This window comes from Canis lupus, chromosome 15 (assembly GCF_003254725.2).
Source record: "Canis lupus dingo isolate Sandy chromosome 15, ASM325472v2, whole genome shotgun sequence".
Classification (NCBI taxonomy): domain Eukaryota; kingdom Metazoa; phylum Chordata; class Mammalia; order Carnivora; family Canidae; genus Canis; species Canis lupus.
In genome coordinates, this window is record NC_064257.1 from 12678031 (window position 1) to 12692510 (window position 14480).

Below are 14480 nucleotides of genomic sequence, written 5' to 3' on the forward strand. Positions count from 1 at the left end.
GTATTAAAAAGAGAGAAGTTACGGGTTTGATATCTCTTGCAATGATCTAACTTACCCATTGAAAAGAGAGTGGAGTTGGAGAGACTGCACAGATGAAAGCAGTACCACGGGGGGTGGGGGGGCAGGAGGTAGATATTTGCAAAACTTCATCTGATGAAGGACTCACATGCTGAATACATATATTTTAAATTTTAGTTATGCAAATTATTTTTAAGGCAGGCACATAGTCAAAAGAAAAATATGCAAGGGACCTGAACAGTATCAGCATAAAAAATACCCAAATAGCAGTAAAGATAAGAAATGGTGCAGAGCCTAAGAATCAGAAAAATGCATATAAAAAAACCCCACAATGAAATATCAGCATTCCCAGCACGGGTCCAGTGACGAGGCCGGCAATACCAGGTTTGATGAAGACGTGGTGTGATGTGGCATATAGGGTGTTCCTCGTGTTCATGACCAGTAACAGTGAAATAGGTAGAGTGATATTTGAAAGCCCTTGAGTATCTTCTTCCAGAGTTAAAAATAAACACAGCCTGTGACCCATCAATTCTACTTCTGTGCATATGATCAGTGGAAATAGATGTACATATGCACAAGAGATACGTACAGTAAACCTCACGGTACAGTTACGGGTAATAACCACACTGAGATCAATACCAACACCCTTAACGATAAGCCTACATATGCCCCCGAATAATATCAACATCCATCCAATAGTTTCACATCCATAATGTTAATAATTGATTTTTTTAGCCTAATTTATTAAGAGCTCTTCTCATGTACAAGTTTAGCTGCCCATTCTTTCAGGTTTTTGCATAGAAAATTATAGTTTTCTGAACAATACTTACTTTGTTTTTTTTTCTTTTATTACAAAATCACTTGCATTCTGCTAGTAATAGCTTTTCAAAATTACCATTTATTAATAATAGCAATAAAAATATAAAGTCCTCATTCCTGAGGCATAAATGTGGCAAAAATGCAAAACTTTTCCTAATGAAATTAGATTTCAAGTCTTCCCCCCACTGTAGATTCTACAGATGAATCTACAGATTCAGCACAATTCCAATCAAAATCTCAGCCAAGTCTTTTGTGGCTTTTGACAAACTGACTAAGGTTTATATAGCAAGACAAAAGACAGAATTGTCAATGCAATACCGAAGAGCAAAGTCAGGATGGACACTACCTGACTACAAGACTCACTATATATTTTTAAAAGATTTTATTTATTTATTCATGAGAAACACACAGAGAGAGGCAGAGACACAGGCAGAGAGAGAGGCAGGCTCTTCACCGGGAGCCCAATGTAGGACTCAATCTCAGGACCCTGGGATGACGTCCTGAGCCAAAGGCAGATGCTCAACCGCTGAGCCACCCACACGTCCCTCAAGACTCACTATAAAGCTATAGTAATTAAGACCACACAGTATTTTTTTAAGACCACAGAGTTGAGTGAAAGAACAGATTCATAGAGATTAATATATCAACTGAAAAGAATAGAGAGCTCAGAAAATATTCTTATACAAATAATCAACTTATCATTAACAAGGAAGTAAAAGCAGCTCAATGGGGTAAAGGATAATTTTTTTTAAAGATTTTATTTATTTATTCGTGAAAGACACAGAAAGAGAGGCAGAGACATAGACAGAGGGAGAAGCAGGCTTCCTGTGGGGACCCCGATGCGGGACTTGATACCTGGACCCCAGATCACAACCTGAACCGAAGGCAGATGCTCAACCACTGAGCCACCCAGGCGTCCTGGATAATCTTTTTTTAAACGAACCGTGTTTGAACAATTGAATATCCATATACAGAAAAAAAATTGCACACACAGACACTCAAAAACCAAAACAGACAAACAAAAATCTACACACAGACCTTATACCATTCACAAAATTAACTCAAAACGGATCATAAGCCTAAATGTAAGACACAATACTATAACATTTCTAGAAGAGAAAAATAGGAGAAAAATCTGTGCGACCTTGAGTTTAGCTATGAGTTTTTAGATACAATGCCAAAGAGCATGACCCATGAAGGAAAATTTGATACATTGGGATTTATTGAAATTTAAAACTTCTGGGACACCTGGGTGGCTCAGCGGTTGAGCATCTGCCTTTGGCCCAGGGCAGATCCTGGAGTGCCTGGATCGAGTCCCACATCGGGCTCCCTGCATCGAGCCTGCTTTTCCTTCTGCCTGTGTCTCTGCCTCTCTCTCACTGTCTCTCATGAATAAATAAATAAAATCTTTAAAAAAAAAAAAAAAGAAAGAAATTTAAAACTTCTGAAAACTTCTGTGAATGACAAGTCACAGAATGGGAGAAAATATTTGAAAAACACATATCTGATAAAATACTTGTATCTACATGTTAAAAATAATTTTTAAATTAAATAAAAATTAAAAATAAAAAACAACCACCCAATCAAAAAAATAGGCAAAAACCTGGACAACTTATCATAGAAGACTAACAGGCAGCAAATGTGCGTATGAAAAGATGCTTATTTGTTACTAAGGAATCACAAATTAAAACAATAATGAGATACCATCACACACGTATGAGAATGGCTGACGCCTCCCAAATTGACACTATTACTAGGTGGCGAGGATGAGGGAGCCACGGGAACTCTCACTCATTACTCCCGGGAATGCCAAATGGTACAACCACTTTGGAAGACAGTTAGGTGGTTTCTTAGAAACCTAGACATAGGGATCCCTGGGTGGCGCAGCGGTTTAGCGCCTGCCTTTGGCCCAGGGCGCGATCCTGGAGACCCGGGATCGAATCCCACGTTGGGCTCCCGGTGCATGGAGCCTGCTTCTCCCTCTGCCTATGTCTCTGCCTCTCTCTCTCTGTGTGACTATCATAAATAAAAAAAAGAAACCTAGACATAGTCTTAACCATATAATCCAGCAACTGCACTCCTAGATATTTACCTAACGCATTTGAAAATTTATGTCTACATAAAAACCTGCACACGTATGTTTGTAGCAGCTTTATTCATAATTGCCAAGAACTTGAGTCACCAAGACATGTTTCAATAGGTGAAAGGATAAACAAATGATGGTCCGCCCATAAAATGGAATATTGTTCAGTGACAAAAGGAAATGAGTTAAGAGGCCGTAAAAAGACATGAAAAGACCTTAAATGTATATTGCTAAGTGAAAGAAACCACTCTGAAAAGGCTGCCTACTGTCTGATGTTACTTATATGACATTCTAGAAAGGGCAAAACTATACTGACAGTAAAATCTTCACTGGTTACTGAAAGTTCAGGAGGAAGAGAAAGGGGATGTGTAATTGAAGCACAGGGGACTTTTAGGGGAGTATTATTATTCTGTATGGTACTTCAGTGGCAGGTACATGGCTCTATGCATTTGACAAAACCCATAGAACTTTATAACACAAATAGTAAACTTTAATGTATGCAGATTTGGAATAATTTAGGAGATCAGATAATCCAAGGAAGGACTGTAAAGTATGACTGGGGAACCTAAGTGTCTCACAAGTGTAAGAAACAAGGGGATGGGTGGGAAAGGTGCTGACCTGAGTAACTTTGCAAATGGATGGAGTTAATAAGCTCAAGTGCAAAAGGAACCACACATAAGCCCCGTGCAGTCATTGATAAAATTGTTTCCTGGTGGGGTAAAGGTTAAAAATTCTGACTAGTGCTGTACATGTGTACTGGAATTGAACAATTAAGTAGATGAGTGGACGGTGGTGGGAGCCAAGTGTCTCGTTGTCTGAGCAGGATTTACAGAAAAGCCAGGGGAGGAGGCTAGAAAGATTCCTGTGGTAACGGATTAGATTTGGAACTAGCGGTGTGAATTCATGTTGAGCTTCATGTAGATATGGATGGTTATATACAGAAACAGAGATAGGAGACTACCGGGGGGTAACACACACACATATATTTCTTCACCCTATCAATTGAAAGGGCCTAAAGGAAACAACATCCCAGTTGCAGTGAGCACAGCTAGTGCCCAGGTCTTGGTTTCTAGTACCATTCACCAATAAAGAGACTTGGGCTCTTTGGAGAAACAATTGATCCCAGGACTGGGGCTGGGAATAGACAATAGCATCTTGTAGGGCCCGGAAAGCAAGTGTAAAAAAAAAAAAATCAAACATATATGTGTGTGTGTTATAGTATATAACACACCCACATATGTGTATATACATATATACATATATATATATATATACGCACATATACACATATATAGATATTAATGACTATGCCACAGGAGCCAACTGAAAGAACTCCCGGTGGCCAAAGCTGGATCAATCTGAGGAACAAAATAACAAAAGAAATAAAGTAGTATTGCATTATAACCCAAAGGATAAAATAAATACCCATGAGATCAAACAGATCAAGGTCAACATCAATAATAATAAATCTCATTGATAATACGTACCCTTGATATGATGTGATGAAAATTACCCTTTTTCTCATAGTCTTCCTCCCAAAACCCACGACCCCAATGGAATCATGAGGGAGACATTAGAAAAATCATGACTGGGACACCTGAGTGGCTCAGCAGTTGAGCGTCTGCCTTCGGCTCAGGGCATGATCCCGGGGTTCTGGAATCACGTCCCACATCGGGCTCCCTGCATGGAGCCTGCTTCTCCCTCTGCCTGTGTCTCGGCCTCTCGGTGTGTCTCTAATGAATGAATAAATAAATTTTTAAAAAAAAGAAAAGAAAAGAAAAATCAGGACTGAGGGACATTCCACAAAATATCTCACCAGTACTTCTCAAAACTGTCCATATAATCACAAACAGGGAAAACCTGAGAAATTACAACAGCCAACAGGACCCTCAAGAAATATGACACTAGATGTAATGTGCTACACTAGATGGGAATCTGAAGCAGAACAAGGATGTTAGGTAAAAACTAAGAAATCTGAGAAAAGGTAAGAAGTTAATAATAGTGCATCAGTGTTGGTTCATTGATTATAATACATGTAACATACAACTACAAGTTGTTAATAATAGGGAAACTGAGTGTGGGGCACATGGGAACTCTATACTATCTGCGATTTTTCTCTAATTCTAAAACTGTTGAAGCAAGTTTGATTTGTTTTGATTTTGTTTTTGTTTTTAGAAACAGATCACAGTCCTAAACATAAAATGCAAAACAATAAAATTCCTGAAGAAAATTTAGGAAAAAAAGCCTTTGTCACCTTGGGTTAAGTGAAAGTTCCCTGGTATAATCCATAAGAAAACAAACCGATAAATTGGACTTCATCAAAACTTAAAACTTTTCTTCCAAAGACACTTTAAAAACTGAAAAGACAAACTACAGACTGGGAGAAAATATTTACAAAGCATATAGCTCATAAAGGATGGAATATGAAAAGAACTAAATAATAAGAAAACCAAATAATAGTTTAAAAATGGACAAAATAATTGAATAACAGACACTTCACTAAATAAGCACTGAAGGTTGGCTCCACATCAGTAGTCACTTCAGAAATGTCAATTAAACCCACAATGAGATACCACCACAAACACATTAAAATGGTCAAAATTAAAAAGATTGACCATACCAAGTTTTGGCAAGAAAGTGGAGGATTCTCATACCACTGATAGAAAAATGTAAACTTTGCAAAAGAAGTTGGAAAATTGCCAAAACTTTACCTAAATGGAATCACACAATACGTATTCTTCTTTTGTTTGGCTTATTTCACTCACCATAATTATTCTGAGATTCATCTATATTGTGGCATCAATAGTTTATTCCCTTCATTCCCGAGTAGTATTCTGCTGTATGTGTGGGCCTCAGTTTATCTATCCACCTGTTGATAGACATTGGGGTATTTCCACTTATTTGTCATCTTATTTTTTTCTTTTATATTTTGTGAAGTTTTCTTGACTCTTTCATCCCAATTTCCTATTAAGTTTTTTATGACGTCAATTTTAATTTACAGTAATTTGTTCTGATTCTTTAACCTTAATTGGTATGTTGCCTTTCCAATGTTATTGGCAGTAGAGGGCAAGACAGTCTTTGTCCATTTGTTTTGTTTGATTTTGTTCTGTTCTCCACATGTATCCACTTCTTTCCGTTTTCTGTTTTTTTTAATCTTCATCTTTCTTCACATTGTAAACTTTTCTCAGTATCTTGGAATTGCTTCTCCAATTTACACTTCAGACTGAAGAAAATGGAAGATAGGGTGAGAGTTTTGTTAGTTGAGTGAGACTCGTGGATGGTCAGCCTTTTACCAGATGCCAGGGAACCAGCCACTCTTCCAGAGCACCCCTCTCCCAGAAAAGCCCCGGGACACGGAGAGCTTTACCTAGGGGGACAATCACTACACTTTCTATTCTAGACTTCCACATATGGTGTTTTTAATATATTTTCAAAGAGATCTCTGTTTTTTATTTTTGTTTGTGATCTCTTGTTGGTTGGCTTTTGCCAGGAGTGAGTGCTGGCTAACAGCCATTCTGTGCACGGAGGTAGGGGTGCAAGCTGACGATTGCATGTGCAACATTTCAACTAATCTCCCTGTTTTCTTCCCCACTTTTCACTCCCATTCTTTATCATGCATAGAGTCCCAAGCCTTTCTAGTATCTTACCAGGGAGGTCTACTGCCTTTAGCTGCAGCGTCCTTGGAATTAAGAATGACGATGCAGAGCCCGTTCTTGCTCACTGGTCAGGTTTCAGCTCCAACGTCACCCCAGAAAGTCACCCAAGACCACCATAGCTGAACAAACCCCGTCTCTAATTGCTCCCTCTCCTGGCTCCTGATTTTGTCATCTTCATAGCATTTGTCACCATCCGATCTTATTTGTTCATTTCCCCCACTTACTAAAATGTAAGGAGTTTTTTCTTCTTTGTAGCTATATCCTTCTGTCTCTACCAATACCTGTAGCATGAGGTGTAGCTCAGGTTCACGGGATAAAGGCACAGCCATGGGGTATTGGGCAGGTGGGGAGAAGGGAGATGCTTCCATTCTAGCTCAAAATTCAGCTAGTCCAGGCTGAGCCTTAGTTCCACACTTTCCTCATCTCAGATCGAAGGTACTCACCGCTTTGCATGGCTGGGGAGTCAAGGATGATGGGACTTCATCTCTGGACCACCCCTCCCCTCCTGTTCTTATACTCCTAGCTTGTTGTTTGTTATGTATCTTTGGAACTTTTCAGATCCACTGTTTCTCACAGCCCCTTCAAACACAGTGTTTTGGGTTGTGATCTTGACCCTGCCTTATCTTTGTCCTATCTGTGTAGAATAGGTAAGAGCAAACAAGGAATCAATATGGAATTGAAGAAGACAAATGTCCTCTGCTTGTCACTTGAGACAAAACATCACACTTTACCCCAGAACATAGCTATGCCAGGGTCTCGGCCCCTCATAGACCCACAGTCCAAGGCCTGACCTCTGCAAGGATCCAAAGAGGATGCGAATGACGCTAGCATCTGAGACAGAAGGACCATGTCAAGGGAATCTGTGTCACCTGCCCCGGATATGTATGACTCAGGATATCAGGCTGTTTGGCCTCAAAACTTTTTAGACTGAGAGGAGGTATACATGAATGAATTAATAATAAATAAGATGAAAACGTGTTTGTCTTCTGGTATTTTATTAACCATAAGTGGACGCCCTGCCCTAGAGGAGCACAGTGTTGGACGCCAAGTTGGACAGACGTTGGACAGAGCCCGGGCCTGAGTTCTTTGGAAGCTGAGCTGTAAGAGCTGTGAAGGCACATGAGCACCATCTAGAGGCACAACTAGCACTGCAGGCCTCCTGAAGGCGGCTCATGCCAAAGGGGTCACAGAAATTTGCTCCCAGACCCCAACCCTATCACAGCCTGGTGGGCGTCATTTCCATAGACCATGAGGGAAGCAAGCAGGATATTTTCATATCTTGGGTCAAAACCTGCCTCCACTGCAGACCAGACCACGGCTGTCCACGTAACCTCCTTTTCCCTGATGGTTCCTAGTATATTTCCATTAATTCAGTCCACATCCGAGCATTTTCTATCTTTAACAGTATGTTTAACATTTTTTTTTTTTTTTGTGCCAGATGGTGCTTGGCAATGGAACTATCAGCTCCTTCATGATGAGTCAGTCCCTGGGCTGGAAAGGACATAGCGCAGTCCCTCCTTGCCTCAGGAGGAACGCTTGGTACATTTTACGCATCCTCTGCCTTTGTTAAGACAAGGTTCCCCGGAACAGCACACCCCACCAGCTCCGGGACAATTGACATTTGCAGGCAGGTCCCAATGCAGGGTTTGGTGGTCAGTAAGATGTACCGTTGAATCCTCGCTCTGCCACTTGTGGACTGTGCAAAGTACTGAACCTCACACAAATTACTTCTCTGAGATTTGATTTCATAGTTTGCTAAGTGGAGTGATAATACCCACCTCATGGTCTTATGGTTAGGATTAGCAACAGTCTACATTATTTATGCATGACCTAGTGCAATTCCTGAAACCAAGAAGGTGCTAAGAAAATATTAGCTTTTACTATCACTCTGATAATAATAAAAACTCTAACCATGAGAGCAACTGAGCTACCCTGCAAAATTGTTGAGGGTTAAATTATGTACACATGTATGATAGACTGCCAAGTGAGACAGAACTTACAATTTTTTTTCGAGAGAGAAGCTGCCAGTGGCTTCTATCTGACAAACATTGCAAGTTGTATCACCTTGAAGTGGATCTTCGCTTTTTCTCCGAACACTTCAGTTGCACCTCTTAGCTATTGCAAACAAAAGACTGCAAAGTACACACTGAGATATGGAATAGGTGTAACAGGATTCTTCGACGCTTACCAAGATTGTCCTTTATAAAATCTCCAAAAATGTGGCCACTCAGGAGAAGGGACTAAATTTGCACGAGCTGAGGAATCCCCAGGAGGAAAAAGGATTAAAGCCAATCTCTTCCCTTCTGAGGATCAGCAAGGGGACAATCTCTCCAATGGCCTGAGCGCACTTGGACGCAACACCAAACCCTCTGTACAACACACATGATGTTCTTGGAAGAGCCAAGGAAGGTAGCTTTAGAGACGGGTAGGCTTTGAACAATTAAATGAGAAGTAAAAGCCTTGTAACCTTTTTTTTAAGTGTGTCCAACTGGTGAAGGAGGTCATTCAAGCGCTGCATCTGGAATATGGTAGCACTCAATCAATGGTGGTTCTTATTACTCATATTATTGTTCCACGTGGTTTCCTGCTAATCCGAGCCAGAGCTCGTGTCACTGGCAGCAGCCGCGGCTGGGCCGCCTCCCTCCGGAGGCTCACTCAGTGGCGAGGCCGGGGCGCTTGGGGACGGAGAGGCCGCAGGGCGGCGGAGGCCGCACACAGACAGGGCCCGCAGCTCCAGCTCTTCTCCACGTCCTTCTCTCTCGGGATGTGCTTGTCCCCCTGGCAGGGAGACATCCGAGAAATGCCCTCCAAGTAATGCTCGCCCTTCGGACATTTCCAGAAAAAACAACTGGCTCTCTGCGGCGCATCTAAAAGCACAACTGTGCAACCTGCAGATGGCTTTTCCTTTTCCTTCTTGCTCACCGGCGTCATGTTTCTCGCACGGGTCACACAGGATACAGGGAGAACAAGCAGGGGAAGGGATGAAGTAATAGTTCTCTTGGATGTGACAAAGTCCAGAGGCCTCGAGCCATCTCTTGAGCGGGTTGCACTTTCTCTCCCCGTGGACTTCCTGTGTTTGCTACACGCAGCATGCACTTTTGAGCACTTGAGCCCCGCGATGGTAACCTCCCCACAAAGGCAATCCCAAGGTAAACTGCCATTGCTCATTTGCATCTCAGCAGCGCAGCTTTCTTGGTAATGCACCCTTAATTACATTAGAGGCATGGAGCGTAAATCATGTTCCTGCTGCCTCTTGTGGAGATTACCTGATGGATACAGGCTTCCAGATCTATCTTTAGGTTTATTGGTGACAAATATCAGCCCTTTGTCCTAATGGCGAAATAACATCATCTACTATCACAGGACACAGATTCAATTTGATGAAATATCTCAAAAACAATCTCTGCATCACCGGCCCTGGGAGCTGGACGGATCCGGAAAAGTAACCCACGCCTTCCTCAGCCTTGGCGGCATCACCTGGGGGAGGTTTTAAAACGAGCAACACGAGCAACACGCAGGCCCCACCTCAGACCTATTAAGTCGGAGTCTCTAGGGCCAGGGCCCAGTGAGCAGGATGTTTTAAAACTTCCCTGGTGATTAATAAGTGCAGCCTAGAATGAACACCACCAACCCCACTGATATAAATCAGCCTGGTGTTGGCGCCGGCAGAGGCTTTGAGGCCTCGCAGCGGACGGTGGCTGGGGCAGGACTCCCGGGGTGACCGGGGTGACCGGGAGAGCTGTGTCTGGAGCCCCGAGCTCTGCTCCCCCACCCAGCGCCCGAGGACCCTGTTCCTCTTAGGTCCATCGCAGCGGTTTTCTCAGCGTCCCTAAAGGCAAGGCCTCCCTCCTGAGAGCGGCGGCTCCTGGCTAATGCAACCGCCAGGGGGAGCCCAGGACGCTCACGCTTTCGGGTGTAGACTCACAGTTGGCCCAAGCAGGGGGTGTTGTGCAGGGGGCAGGAGGCAGGCCCTCCAGGCAGGGGTGAGGGCTCCGGGGAATGACCTCTAGTGACCTGCAGGTGCGAGGTCCTGTGCTTCCCCCCCTGAAGAAGGCACCGGGCTGCCCACGATACAGCAGGCCTCACAGCCCTGGGGCCTGGGGCCTGGGATCCTGGCTGGTGGCACACCTCAGACGCTCGTCTGTAAACCAGCCACAGGAGGTTGTGTGAGAATCGGATGGAATCCACTATGTGGAATTGGTCTCATGTCCCTTCTCCTGCCTTCTCTCCTCTTCCTCTCACCCTCGTCTGCTGTCCACTGAATGTTTGAGTTTGAGATTCCTCTGTTGGGATTCTCACCTCCAGTGTGATGGTATTAGGAAGTGGGGCTTTGGGAGGTGATGGGGTCAGAGGGTGGAGCTCTCAGGAGCGGGATTAGTGCCCTCCGAAAAGAGACCCCAGAGAAATGCCTTCCCCCGTGAGCTGTGTGAGGACCCAGCGAGAAGACGGCTGCTCCATGACCCAGGAAGCGGGTTCTCACCAGACAAGGAACCTGCTGGCACCGTGAGTGTGCACTTCTAGACTCCAGAACCCGGTTGTTCATAGCCAGGCTGTGACATTTTGTTACAGCTGCCCAAGCGGGCCGAGACACCGTCCTACCCCCTTGCCTGGTCCTGAGAAGCCAAGTCATGCAGGGAAAGCCTAGGCCACAGAGAATGCGCATCTCACTGTGGATAAGAATTCATCTTGCGACCTCCCCAGAAGGACTGTCCTATCAACTTTAGACTGCGAACTTCCCATTCTCCAGTTATGAGATGACCAGTGCCTGGGGTGGGCTTGTTTGCCACCAGTCCTTCCAGCGGAGAATTCCTTGGTCGGGGATGTAGGGCGTGCTGCCCTCCGCAGCCCTCCCTGGCTGCCCTGCCCCAGTGCCAGCAGTCCTCACTCTCTGTCTGTCTCTGCTGAGCACTTCCAGCTTTGCAGCTCCCTGCCTCACAGGGTGGCCTTGGCACGACAGCTGCCCCTATTTTAAGCTAAAGCTTGGCTCTCCACCAAAGCTGCTGCCCTGGGCCCATCAGGGTGAGGTGGGCCAAGCCCCTAGCACAGCACTGGGCACCAGGTAGTTACTCCATAGATGGAGTCAGGGGCACAGCCCCAAGGAGCTTCTCCTCCAGCCTTGAACCAACAAATCCCCCTGCCCATCCTGGTGAAATCTTCCCCAGTAGGTGGGGGCTGTTCAGTGTGTTGTGACCAGGGCATGGACCCTACACTGCCCCGTGTCCCTGCTGGCCAGGCACAGCCCTGAGGGTAGCGGGTCAGCGGCCACTTCCCCTTCACTGGGGCCCTCAGGGCCTCAGCTCATGCTCTGGCACGTGAATGGCACAAGACTGGGCTCTCGAAAGCCAGACGTGTATAGCTGGGGATCTGGACATGACGCCGGGCCAGTGCCACCAGGCCCTGCCTCCGGGTCCCCTTTCCTTCTCCCTGTGCCCTGTCCTTCTCCCCAGTGTAGACTGGTGTCTGTCTGTTAGCCCACGCCCACAGAACTCAGCTCTCTCCATCTCAAAAACCCCAATCTCTGCCCCTAGATTCTTTTCTGAGCAAATACAAACCAGTTCCCAAATGACAGTCATCTGTCCGCTCCCAGCGCAGCGCTCCCAGCATTGGTCCTGACCAGCCGGAGTGAAGGCTGTGAACATGCACATGCCTTTACGTGGATGCATGAGCCCTTCTCCTTCCTTCTCCCTTGCTCCCCATGCACACGCACACATGCACACCCACGCACACACCTAGCTGCAGAGAGCTGAAAATCTCTGCAAGCACGGGGACTGTGCCTGCTGCATCCCTGGGCCCAGAAAGTGCCTGCCACCAGTACACTCTCGGTAAACGATGGCTGGATAGAAGATCGCCACCAGGGAGCCGGTCCAAGCAGCCACACAGAGCAGCATTCAGACAAATGAGTCCCGTCTGGATTTCCTGCTGATTCAGTCCTGCTTATAAAGTTCTAACTGGAAGATTTTAAACTGCAAAAATATTTGCGAGACCCTCCTCCTTTCCTTTCCCACAAAACTCAGGCTCTATCTTGGACTCCAGTGATGTGGCCCCTTCTCTCCTGGCTGCAGCGTCTCAGATGCAATTGGCCAGGGGGTTTCAACCTCCTTCCTGGCCCACCTGTGTGTCCCTAAGGAACCTGGGATCTCGAGGAACCCCATTGTCAGACACTATCTGTTTCACCGAGAGTCCTAGGGACCAAGGGTTTCCTGAACAGTATTGTAGCCCAGGCTTGCCCGGCTCCCGCCCCTGCGCTCCCGCCTGCGCTGTCAGTCCACAGGTAGGGATCCCCCGTGCTGAGGGCCACGCTGGCCGGCCAGGCCCCAGGTCCGTGCACTGCAGTAGGAAGTCACGGGAGGGGCTGAGCCTGGCTTCAACAGAAGGCAATTGTCGTTGCCAGAAAACCTCAGAGGCTACAGGACTCTATGTAAGAAAATTCATTCATTCACTCACTCATTCTTAGTAAGAGGCATTATAGCATGTTGTCAAAACGAAGGTTCTAAAATCAGATACAACTACGTTTAAATCTCAGCTTTGCCACTAAAAACCTACGTCACCTCAAGCAAGCCTCTTGAACCCCTCACACACTCACACGGAAGTCTGAGAATGACTGTATCCTTACTTCAAGGTCCAAGGTTAAATGAGGTAATGTGCATCATGTAGTCATTTCGTCCTCGTGGAAGCCTGGGAAGTAAGATACTGTTCTCCTCATTTTACAGAGAAGGAAGCTGAGGCACCGGGAAGGAAGGAAATCTTCTAAGTTCCCACAGCTTAAGTGGGACACGGCACTTCTGTCCGCCTGGTTGGCTGGTGCTGCTTGTTGGGCTGTGTAGGGTCTCCTGCCACCCAGGTGTCCACCCTGGGCATCATCACGGCCCAGGAAAACCGGCCGTGAGGCCCTCAGATGCCACAGTGGCTTTCTTCCCTGGAGTTCTGTGCAGCCCCCAAACCAGCCTCGGCCCTGCTCCTGGTCCTTGCCTGTTCGGAGGTCAAAGGCCCGCAGCCTGCGAGCCGCACGCCCACCACCAAAGGCTGCCGCGCTCCCTGTCTGTGGTGGGTAGAAGGTGCCGCCTCCCAGCAAAGGCTCTGTCCTGCTTCAAGAAACAACCTCTCAGCTCTGCTCGGTTCTGGAAGCTCCCAGTAACGGGGCTATGTGAGGGGAGAAGCCTAGCGCTCAAAGCAGGTGCCCATCCGTCTCTGCCCCGGGCCCGGAGACACTCACCCCCGTGTGAGCTCATTAGGCCACTTTCAAGGGCTCCTGGTCCACCTCCACCTTCTCTCTCTCTCTGCCTCTCCGATGGCAGGACAAGAGGGTTCCCTGGTCCCATGGTTCTCTTGTCCCCTCATCTAGAGGACAAGCTGCCCCCCCCGCCCCCAGGCACCCATCTGGGATTAGCCATCTCAATGTCACGGGTGAAAGGTAGCTCTGTGTGACTCTACCAGATGGTGAGGGCCTTAGCAGTCACCTCAGACGGTCGTTTAAAATGATCCACCTGCAAGAGACGTTGTGGAAAAGCATCAAGTGAAGCCCGAGAACCTGCAATTTTAACTGTGGGGTCTCCTGACACCAGCCCTGGGGATCCCTCAGCTTTAATGCCCTGGACCTGGAGTCTTGGGGCAGGACACCAGCCGTTGCATCTCTGCCAGGACATCCAAGGAGAACCTGAGGGAGCGCAGGCTCCGCGGCCCACAAGCCCCTTCCCATCCCAGCTGCTCCGCTTCCCGCGATGCAGCTTGGGTCTCACGACTTACCCTCTGTGAGCCTCGATTACTCTGTCCCTGGGTCCCCCTCCCTCATGCCTATTTTTAGAGTTATCATGAGGATTAAGTGAGGCATTATCCGCCAACTGAATGGTCCGGAGCACATGAAATCAAGTCTCCTTCCTTCTCTGCTTGCACCTGGACCATGGGGA